This window comes from Triticum dicoccoides, unplaced genomic scaffold (genome assembly GCF_002162155.2).
Source record: "Triticum dicoccoides isolate Atlit2015 ecotype Zavitan unplaced genomic scaffold, WEW_v2.0 scaffold111363, whole genome shotgun sequence".
Classification (NCBI taxonomy): Eukaryota; Viridiplantae; Streptophyta; class Magnoliopsida; order Poales; family Poaceae; genus Triticum; species Triticum dicoccoides.
The window spans coordinates 64,361-76,283 of record NW_021177018.1 but is presented as its reverse complement, the minus strand read 5'-3'; positions in this window follow the sequence as shown (position 1 = coordinate 76,283).

The following is an 11,923-nucleotide window of genomic DNA, read 5'->3' as shown; positions in this document are numbered from 1 at the left end:
AACTAATGGCCTTAGGTACACATCGATGTCGTTGCCGGGTTGCTTCGGACCTTGGATGAGCACTGGCATCATAATGAACTTCCGCTTCATGCACAACCAAGGAGGAAGGTTGTAGATGCATAGAGTCACGGGCCAGGTGCTATGGCTGGAGCTCTGCTCGCCAAAAGGATTCATGCCATCCGTACTTAGAGCAAATCTTATGTTCCTTGCGTCAGCTGCAAAATCTTTGAACCATCTGTCGATCTTTCTCCATTGCGTTCCATCTGCGGTGTGTCTCAACTCCCCGTCCGACTTACGGTCCTCTTTGTACCATCGCAACAACTTGGCATGCTCTTTGTTCCTGAACAGACGTTTCAACCGTGGTATTATAGGAGCATACCACATCACCTTGGCGGGAACCCTCTTCCTGGGTTTCTGGCCCTCAACATCGTCACCAGGGTCATCGCCTCTGATCTTATAACGCAATGCAGTGCATACCGGGCATTCATTCAAATTCTCGTATTCACCGCGGTAGAGGATGCAGTCGTTGATGCATGCATGTATCTTCAGAACCTCTAAACCTAGAGGGCAGACAACCTTCTTTGCTTCGTACGTACTGGCGGGCAACTCGTTATCCTTTGGAAACATATTCTTCAACATTTTCAGCAAGTTTTCAAATGCCGAGTCAGCTACACCTGCCTCTGCCTTCCATTTCAGCAAATCCAGTGTGCAGCCCAGCTTTTTCAGACCATCATCGCATCCGGGGTACAGCGTCTTTCTGTGATCCTCTAACATGCGATCCAAATTCTCCCTCTCCTTTTCAGTTTCGCAGCGTCTCCGTGCATCAGCAATGGTCCGACCAAGATCATCAACGGGATCATCACGTGCCTCTTCTTCACCTTCCCCTTCACCTTCAGCATCCTCCATGAAAGTATCACCGAAATGAGCAAGATAGCTTTCATCGATGAAATCATCCCCTTCTTCATCTTCTTCCATTATAACCCCTCTTTCTCCATGCTTGGTCCAACAATTATAGCTTGGCATGAAACCGTGCCGAAGCAGATGCATGTGAACATCTCTTGAGGAAGAGTAACCCTTCTGATTCTTACAGATAACACATGGACAGATAACAAAACCCCCCTGCTTGTTCGCATTAGCCACTACGAGGAAATCTTTCAAACCCGTAGTGAACTCGCCGGAGAGTCGGTTACCGTACATCCATTGCCGATTCATCTGCATTATTATAATATAAAATATATAATTAACCATCATGCATTTGTTAAACTAACTAGCTACAAACAATATAAATTAAACAATGAACTGCACACATGCATATTTTATCAATGACACACATGCATGAAAGGTTCAAGTTGCTAACCGCGATCGAGGAGGCAAAAATAAATGAGGAACCTCAAGTGTGGCTCCAACACTTCATATCATGTTTGTTTCACCCTCTTAGGGTATTTCATCAAACACCTTGTGTGCATAAGAGGAACCAAAAGCAAACCTACACCCCCTTGTGAAGCTTGTGAAGAGAAGTGGCACCAAATGGCTAAGTGAGTGTGCTGAACTGGTATATATAGGGGAGGAGCTTTAGTCGCGGTTGGCCTGGCCAACCGCGACTAAAGGCCTTTGCGCACCTTTAGTCGCGGTTGGCCTGGCCAACCGCGACTAAAGCCCCTCACGTGCACCAGCTGGCCACCGAGCGCCCTGGGCCCAGGCCTTTGGTCGCGGTTCGTCTGCCGAACCGCGACTAAAGACTTCATTAGTCGCGGTTCCTACACTTTCGCGACTAATGGGGCTGGACGGAAGCCTCTTTTTCTACCAGTGAACCGCGTCATCCCCTCCATATCCAGATCGGGTGCAGCGACCCTCAAGCATCTGCCCTTTCGTGCGCCGCCTCCGCTTCCGCTTCCGCTTAGTTGTCCCCTCCGCCGCGACCATCCGACGAAGACGCAACCGCTGGGTTCTGTTCTGGATCTATCTAAATTTTGGCCTGGATCTATCTAACTTTTGGCCTGGCAACTCAGTTGTAGAGCTTGGATTGCGTTACAGACCCCTCCATTCATCCATCTGCAGGTGTCCAGCTGATTGGTCCGGAGAGCTGCTCCTTCTCCTCTTATGGACCACGTCACGGGTGCCATGGGCAGCCTGCTCCCCAAGCTGGGCCAGCTGCTCATGGATGAGTACAACCTGCACAAGCGCGTCAAGAAAGATGTCGAGTTTCTTCGGAAGGAGCTTGAGAGCATGCATGCTGCCCTCGTCAAGGTTGGTGAGGTGCCACGGGACCAGCTCGACAAGCAAGTCAAGCTCTGGGCCGATGAAGTCAGAGAGCTCTCCTACAACATGGAGGATGTCGTCGACAACTTCCTCGTACGTGTCGAAGGTATTCAGCAGCCTCACAACAACACCGGCAGATTCAAGGAGCTCAAGAGCAAGATGTTAGGCTTGTTCAAGAAAGGCAAGAATCACCATCGGATAGCTGACGCCATCAAGGAAATCAAGGAGCAACTCCAGGAGGTGGCTGCTAGGCGTGAGAGGAACAAGCTTGATGGTATTGCTCCTAATCCTAGTGAAACAATTGCCATCGATCCTCGTCTCCGTTCTCTGTACACAGAAGCGACATAGCTCGTTGGCATCTATGGGAAGAGGGATCAGGACCTCATGAGGCTGCTCTCGTTGGAGACCGACGACAATGCCTCTAACAAGAGATTTAAAAAGGTCTCAATCGTTGGATTTGGTGGGTTGGGCAAGACCACTCTTGCCAGAGCAGTATAGGAAAAGATCAAAAGTGATTTTGATTGTCGGGCATTTGTCCCCGTCGGTCAGAACCCTGACATCAAGAAGATTTTCAAGGATATCCTCATTGAACTCGGCAACTCTCACTCAGATCTTATGATACTTGATGCGAAGCAGCTTATTGACAAGATTCGTGAATTCCTCGAGAACAAGAGGTATGCATCACCTACAGCAAAAAAGACACAATTATGATATGTTTATTTCCTATGTTATTTGTACAATTTAGTAGTGTATAAAATATATTTCATGTCACATCAAAGGGTTCAGAATAAACTTTTCATTCAGGCCACTAAATTGTAAATGTTATGATAATCCTTGTATCTTGTAGCATAGTAGGTCCGTTTAGTTTTCCTTGTGACGTGTAAATGTTAGGACGATATATGTTAAGACAAGCTTGCTGACTTACAGCATGTATCAGCAGCCAACTCTATTTTCTCATAGCCTGTCATGGTCTGTCAAGTTCAAACCGATTCACTCTGTACCAACCTTATACCCTAGCAGATTCGCAGTATGCAATACAAGCAGCTGCAGCTTTTTTCAGCAGCCTAAAAACAGAGTCCAAATCAGAGAACCTGCGCCCTTGCTACGTTATAGGTGATAAATTTTTAGAGTATATAGCGCTTGCTCGATCCCGATCCAGTTCGGGTCTGCTTGCGTTGACCAAAAAAAAAGAGACAGACAGCGAGATATTTCAGTATGTCATCTTCGGGCTATGTGGCTGTTCCTCGCTGCTCGGTGATCTTTGATGGCACCAACTATGCTGAGTTTGTGGGCTTCATGCATATCCATATGCGCGGTCTTCTGCTGTGGGGCGTGCTCTCTGGCGACGTAGCTTGTCCGCCCTGCCCCGTTGCTCCGGTGGCTCCTGTTCCGCCGGTTCCGCCAATGCTTGCTGCTGATGCTTCTCAGGCTGATCGTGATGCAGCCAAGGCCCTTGATGACGCTGCAGTTGATGCTTATGATCAGTAGGTATCTGCCTATTCTGACGCTCTTTCTGTCTACCGAGATGATCTGTCTGCCTACACTCAATGGTGCAATGATGATTCTCGAGCTGCTGCCGTTCTCACTGCGAGTGTCCTTCCTCAGTTTGCTTCAGAGTTCATGGGCCTCGGTACTGTTGCAGCGATGTGGTCCTACCTCTGTCAGCGCTATCAGCCCTCTGGTGATGCCCTCTACCTCTCTGTGGTGCGTCAGGAGCATGCTCTCCAACAGGGTGACTCGTCTGTTGATGAGTTCTCACAGTGTTCTGTCATCTGGCGTCAGCTTGACTCACTGAGGACAGTTGTTTGTGGAACTTGCCGTTGCTGTCAGACTACGCGGTCTGACTTGGAGTTTCAGCGGGTCCATGAGTTTTTATCTCGTCTCCGCTCTGAGTTTGAGCCCAGACGTGCTCACTTGCTTGCTCATGGTCGTGTTCCTATCTCGGAGGTGCTTGCCGAGCTTTGTGCTGAGGAGACCCGCCTTCGCTCTGCCGGTTTGCTGGTGGTCCCGTCTGTCCTGGCTGCTCGGGCTCCAGTGTCGTCAGCTCGGCTCACTGCTCCACCGCTCCTACCCACGCCTTTAGGGGGTGGGTCGCCCTGCTTATGCTGAGAAGGGCCAGTCGCGATGTGACACCTTCTGTAGCTAGTGCTCTCGGCCAGGTCATCTAGAGTCTGATTGCCGTGAGAAGAAGCGAGACCAGAGGCGCTCCTCTTCCAGTGGGACTCCTGGATCTTCCTCGATTCCGTCACTCACCGACCAGGACATTATGAGGCTCAAGCGTCTCTTGGCTTCCTCAGGCTCTTCGTTGACTGGTTCCGCTGCTGCTGTAACTGCATCCACTTCTTCATCACCGCAGGCATCTACTCAGTCAGGTACATCTTTGTGGGTTCTGGATTCTGGAGCCTCCTTTCATATGTCTTCTGATTCTTCTGTGTTGTCTTCCCTTCGACCTTTTAATTCACATGTTAATGTTCTTATTGTCGATGGCACACCTCTTCCTGTTACTAGGCGTGGTCTTCTTTCCACTCCATCTTTTTCTGTTCCTAGTGTTTCGCATGTTCCTCGCCTTACCATGAATCTTTTTTCCGCTGCCCAACTTACAGTTTCTGGTTGTCATGTCATTCTTGATACCGACTCTTGCTCCATTCAGGATCGTCGCACCAAGACTTTGGTTGGTGCTGGCCCCTGGCGCCATGAGTCTGAGGGCCTTTAGGAGGTTGACTGGCTTTGTGTTCCTTCTGCTGCCACTACTTCAGCCAGCTCCCATGCTCTTGCTGCCTCTTCGTCTGCGTCCTTTCAGCAGTGGCATCATCGCCTTGGTCACATCTGTGGCTCTCGCTTGTCTTCTTTAGTTCGTCAGGGCCTCTTAGGGTCTGTATCTGGAGATGTCTCCTTACATTGTAATGGTTGCAGACTTGGCAAACAGACTCAGTTACCTTACCCTACTAGTGAGTCTGTGTCTCAGCGTCCTTTTGACTTAGTTCATTCTGATGTCTGGGGTCCTGCTCCCTTTGATTCGAAGGGTGGTCATCGCTACTATGTTTTGTTTATTGATGATTTCTCTCACTACACTTGGCTCTACTTTATGAAATCTCGTAGTGAGGTTCTCCCTATATACAAACGTTTTGCTGCCATGGTTCACACCCAGTTTACCACGCCCATTCGTATTTTTCGTGCTGACTCCGCTGGAGAGTATATCTCTCTGTTGTTGCGTGTTTTTCTCGCGGAACAGGGTACTCTTGCCCAGTTCTCATGTCCTGGTGCTCATGCTCAGAATGGTGTTGCCGAACGAAAGCATCGTCATTTGCTTGAGACGGCTCGTGCGCTGATGATTGTTGCTTCCCTTCCACCCCATGTTTGGGCTGAGGCTGTTTCCGCATCCACTTATCTTATCAACATTCAGCCATCGACCGCTCTGCAGGGTGGTATTCCTCTGGAGTGTCTCACTGGTCGCTCTCCTGACTACTCAGCTCTTCGTATGTTTGGATGTGTGTGCTTTGTTCTTCTTGCCCCTCGAGAACGCACCAAACTGACTGCTCAGTCAGTTGAGTGTGTTTTCCTTGGCTACAGTGATGAGCATAAGGGCTATCGATGTTGGGATCCAGTGGGTCATCGCTTGCGCATCTCGCGTGATGTGACATTTGACGAGTCTTGTTCTTATTACCTACGTTCTTCTTCCTCGAGTTTCTCTGTGGACGACCTTTCTTTCCTTCTCCTTATCAATACACCCTGCTACGTGCCTCATGTGTCACCTCCTCCTCCGACACCTCTCATTCCTTCTCACTCACCACCGACCCCATCTTCTCCATCCTCCTCCTCCATCTCTCCACCATCATCTCCCATCCGTCGCCCTCTCTCACCGTTTCCTCTCCACTATACTCGTCGATCTCGTACTGAGGATGTCTCCTCTGACGAGCCTTCCACCTCTGGTTCACCTCTCACGCCTCCCCCGATTCACAACCTCCGTGCTCGGCCTCGCCCCCCGCCTGATCGCTACTCCCCTGATCGGTATGGTCTCTCTGTTATTGCTGAGCCCACTTCCTATCGGACTACCATGACTCAGCCTGAATGGCAGCTTGCGATGGCCGAAGAGCTTGCTGCTCTTCAGCGCTCTGGCACATGGGATCTGGTTCCCCTTCCTTCTGGTGTCCGTCCCATCACTTGCAAGTGGGTCTACAATTTTAAGACTCGCTCCGATGGTTCTCTTGAGTGCTACAAAGCTCGTCTTGTGGCCCGTGGATTTCAGCATGAGCAGGGGCGCGATTATGATGAGACATTCGCTCCTGTGGCCCACATGACCACTGTCCACACTCTTCTTGCTATGGCCTCTGTTCAGAATGCTTTTCTCAATGGCGAGTTGCGTGAGGAGGTTTATATGCAGCCACCCCCGGGGTACTATGCTCCTGATGGTATGGTCTGCAGACTTCGTCGCTCCCTCTATGGTCTCAAACAGGCCCCTCGCGCCTGGTTTGAGCACTTCGCCTCTCTGGTGACTGCCGCTGGGTTCTTGCCCAGTGATCATGATCCCGCGTTGTGTGTTCACACGTCTCCTCGTGGTCGGACTCTTCTCCTTCTCTATGTTGATGACATGATCATCACTGGTGACGACTCTGAATACATTGCCTTTGTTAAGGCTCGCCTTCGCGACCAGTTTCTCATGACTGATCTTGGTCCCCTTCGCTATTTTCTTGGGATTGAGATCTCCTCGACCTCTGATGGCTTCTACATCTCCCAAGAAAAATATATTCAAGGTCTTCTTGCTCGCGCTGCTCTTGGTGAAGAGCGCACTGTTGTAACTCCCATGGAGCTCAACGTTCAGCTTCGTGCCTATGATGGTGACCCTCTCCCTAATCCCACTCGCTATCGTCACCTTGTTGGCAGTCTTGTCTATCTTGCTATTACGCGTCCTGACATCTCCTATCATGTCCACATTCTGAGTCAGTTCGTTTCAGCCCCCACCTCTGTCCACTATAGTCATCTCCTCCGTGTTCTATGATATCTTAGTGGCACGATCTCTCACCGCCTTTTCTTTCCCCGCTCCAGCTCTCTTGAGCTCCAGGCCTACTCTGATGCTACCTGGGCTAGTGATCCCTCTCACTAGTAGAAAAAGGGTCAAATATGAAGCACATTAGTGCCGGTTTGTAAAAAAACCGGCACTAATGTGATCAATAGTACCGGCTCGTGGCGGTGATCAATAGTACCGGTTCATGGTAAACCTTTAGTACCGGTTCATGCCACGAACCGGTACTAAAGAGGCTGTGGCAGCCTGCGGTCAGGCTATGGACCCACCATCACCATTTAGTGCCGATTCGTACCACGAACCGGTACAAATGAGGTTATGGCAAGCTGTTTTTAGTCCCACCTCACTCCCCTAACAAGGCTTTTACCACCTTAAATATGTTACTTCTCAAACTATCACAAGCACTTGGTCTTTATTGAACTCTATGTGTAGAATTTGTGGCCGCAATATGAGTCTTCACCGGTTTATAAATCGTTGAGGACTCATATTAACAATTCAGATTGTACACAAAAAGATCATTGATGCAAAGTATTTTTGACGTTAAAGATTATATTGACAATTCAGACTGTAAAGAAATATAAGATCATGATCTAAATGCTCTTATATTTTTTGCGTTCAGTATGCACCATTCAAAGCGATGCCATCAACTTTCAACCATTTCTGCCTTCATTTGCTATTTTTCATGCATTTAATAATTTGTTTTGAGCTAAATGACCATGAAATTGAAAAGCACTACAAAATGAGATACATTAGTCCCGGTTTGAATTTGAGCCAGCACTAATGTGTCCATTAGTGCCGGTTCCAACTGCTAGGCGGGAGGAGCTCTTTAGTACCGGTTTGTGGCGAACCTTTAGCACCAGTTCGTGCCACGAACTGGTACTAATGAGGTTGTGTCAGGTAAGGCTGGGGCCCCACGAGCACCTTTAGTACCGGTTCATGGCATGAACCAGTACTACAGTTTCTTAGTAAGCTGTTTTTTAGTCCCACCTCACGAAGAGAGAGGGACTAGGAGCGGTTTATAAGCCCTGAGTGCAGTGACGATGAAGAAGAGGCTCAATGCTCACGTTGCTTAGCTTCAAGCCTTGAGGAATATGGTAGACTGCACGGAGCTATGTGTAGTGCAGTTTACACTATTCCGAAAGGCTTGAAACTAATTAACGAGCATTGCACCTCTTTTTTATTTTTAATAACTTATTACAACTCCGGACTTCTTCTGTTATGGCAAAAACTATATGCACTTTGTGTACAAACTGAACAATCTCTTACAAGTTGTACAAAAAAAAATATTTGCTATTTTTCATTCATTTACTGATTTGTTTAGAGAGCCATAATGACCGTGAAATTGAATATCACTACAAAATGAACTCTAAAAATGTTGAAACTTGGCATGGTATCATCATTTCACCCACGTAGCATGTGCAAGAGAGTAGAGAGGGTTACGGCAAAAACTTGACACATTTCGTGTACAAACTGGACAATCTCTTTCGGAGTATCAGGGCTTCGGACGAGAACTCATGTGTTATACAGGCACTTCATGTTTTTTAAACTTATTTGAACTCCACACATTTTTTGTGTTCAGTATGCACCATTCAGAGCGACGTTATCAATTTCCAACACGTTCTCACATCATTTGCTATTTTTCATTCGTTTACTGATTTGTTTAGAGAGGCAAATGACCGTGAAATTGAAAATCACTACAAAATGAACTTTGAAAATGTTGAATTTTGGCAAACTAGATAAAAAACTACTCACAAATAAATAGAAAAAAATAAATATAACAGAAAAGAAAAAACTATGCAAAAAACTACGCAGAAATAAATAAAAGAAAATAAAGCAGAAAAGAAAAAACTATACAAAAAAATTTGGGGCACTGCCCAGTGGGCCTGCTAGGCCACGGGCGTGCAATTACAGGCCCTAAAGGCCCAGCAGGCTCACAGGGCAGCGCAGAAGTTAGGCCCAGAAGCCTGCTATATAGAGGAGTTCAAAGAGGCAGCCGCGGATGGGTTTATAAACCAGTGCGGCTGCCCTTCGCCCGGTGAGGCGGGACTAAACTTTGTGCACCGCGGGATGGCAGCGCAAGGCCTTTAGTACCGGTTGGTGGCTCCAGCCGGTACTAAAGGTCGTGCCTTTAGTACCGGTTGGAGCCACCAACCGGTTCTAAAGGCCTTCGTTTCCCGCTGCTTGGCCTGGCGAAAATAGGCCTTTAGTACCGGTTGGAGCCACCAACCGGTACTAAAGGCACATCCTATATATATAGCACTTACGAAAATTTCAGTTTCATCCCCCACTTCGTCTCCAACCGCGCGCGCCGCTCGATCCCGTCGTGTCGCCGCCCGTCGCCCGTCGTCCGTCGTCTTCGTCGCTGTCCCCCGCCGCCGCCCGTCGTCGTCGTCGTCGTCTCGCCGCCGCTGCCCCGAACGCCGCTGCCGTCTGTCGTCGTCGCCACGGCGCCGCCCGTACGTCTCTCTCCTCGCTCCCGCGCGCCCCGGCCGGCCCTGTACGCCGCCGCCCCCGCCCCGTACGCCGGCGCCCCCGCTCGTACGTACGGGGCGCGCTGCGCACACACACACACGTACGTATACACACAGTACACACACATACACACACATACACACACATACACATTTTTTTACTTATATTTTCTGTTATCTGTTTTTTAGAAAAGTTAATTAGATGATCGAATGTTAGATTAATGTCAATTGTTAGAGATGAATATAGCTAGATATTAATTAGGTATATGAGATTTGAAGAACTAGTTGAATAATTAATATAACTAGTTTATTTTTAGTAAGAAAATAGTCGAACTAGTTTATTTTTAGTACGAAAATTTACGTATTTGAGATTTGATGATCTAATTAAAATATTATTTTCTAATGGGTTTTTCTGTTTATTTAATTTTTTATATATTTTTAGTTTATATAAATGTTAGATTAATGTCGAATCTTAGATGAATTAGATAGAAAAGTTAAATATATATTAATGTCAATTGTTAGAGATGAATATAGTTAGATACATTAATGTCAAATGTTAGATGAATATATATTTGAATTAGCTAGATATTAATTAATGTTAGATAGTAATAAGTGTTTAATGTTTCACCTATATGAACATAGGAAATGTCATCTGACGATGAAAAAGATTTCATTATGTGCGATAACTGTGAAGACCAGCGCGACCTGTGCGACAGAAATTTCTTTGTTGATGATAGGCGCTTCAGCATCAAGCTGGATGAGACATTCGAAATGGATACAGTAAGTCACAACGGCAATTATTTTTTGAATGCAAAACTTATATTTTTAAATTATAATTTTAAAGCATGACTTATGCTTCATTTGCTTCAACTTATAATTTTAAATTTTCACTATTCTACTAGCGCATCCCCTGCCATGTAAGAATTTTTGTCTTGGATAAGATAGGTTTTAGTACTATAGATGATATGGAGGTAAAGAGAGTTTACTTGAAGACTGAGCATGGGTATACTTTCAACGTCAAATTATACAATGGAGACACATACACCCATTTTGAATGCGAAACTTGGCAAGCACTATGCAAGGCTTATGCATTTGAGCCTAATATGGTTATCACCTTTGATATTCGTCCGGAAGATGATATTGAAGGTAATAGAGACATCTGGGTCGATGTGCAAACGCCTCCAGTTCTACCATTATGTGAGTTTTTCTCAACCATGCATGCATATGTTTATGTCTTTGATATTGTTTATTCAAAAATAGTTGACAACTAATTTATATTGTCAGCTTATTTCGGCTCAAGCAAACATGTCCGGCGCTTGGTAGACAGGACCTACTACTGCCCCGGGGCTGAACTAAACTGCGAGGAGATAAGTCATTATGTTTCATGGCTTGAGGATCTTCATACTGCTAAGACAAATTTTTTTCCTGCACTTAGAAATGTTAGTACTCAAAACTTGCGACCAATAGTGATCGTATTGAACTACGGTCACATCTATAATGAAAAGATGGTAAGATTTTTACTATTTGTCCTTAGTGCATCTTTTACATACATTATTTTTGAAACTAAACTTTCATTGCTAAGTATATTAATTACTATACGATGTTCTTCAACCGAGATTCCTGATGACAGTTGTGCCTCAGTGGATCGAGACAAAAGGTCGCATGTCAATGGTTAGCTTACGACCAAGATATCCTACATTGCACATGAGTGCATTCAGGATTTCTGAAAGCGATGAATGCTTAATAGTGAAAGATTGGAGCAAAATTGTTAACGATCGCAGAGAAGTACTAGGGGGCAGCAAGGAGAAGTGCAACCCACGATTAGGAGATAGATTCATCTGCATGCTCCAGTATGATGAATCAGGAGAGCTATACATGTTCTATGCTATTCTACCTGAGAGGGAGCAGCAGGAGTGATTTAGCTAGTTCATGCTCTTAGTACTTGTCCTCTCATGTCCGTATTCTCGTCCTGAACTTAATTAATCTCAGATAGTGATTTGCTTGTGAACGCTTATAATATCATGACCATGTTGAACTCGATGATATATTTGCTTCTGTTACAAGTGAATGTTTCTTCTTTAAGCTAGTGTTGGTGGTGATTAGATAGCGGTAATGACTATGATGATTAAATAGTGGTAATGACGACTACCATAATTTTTAGCTAGCTAGTATA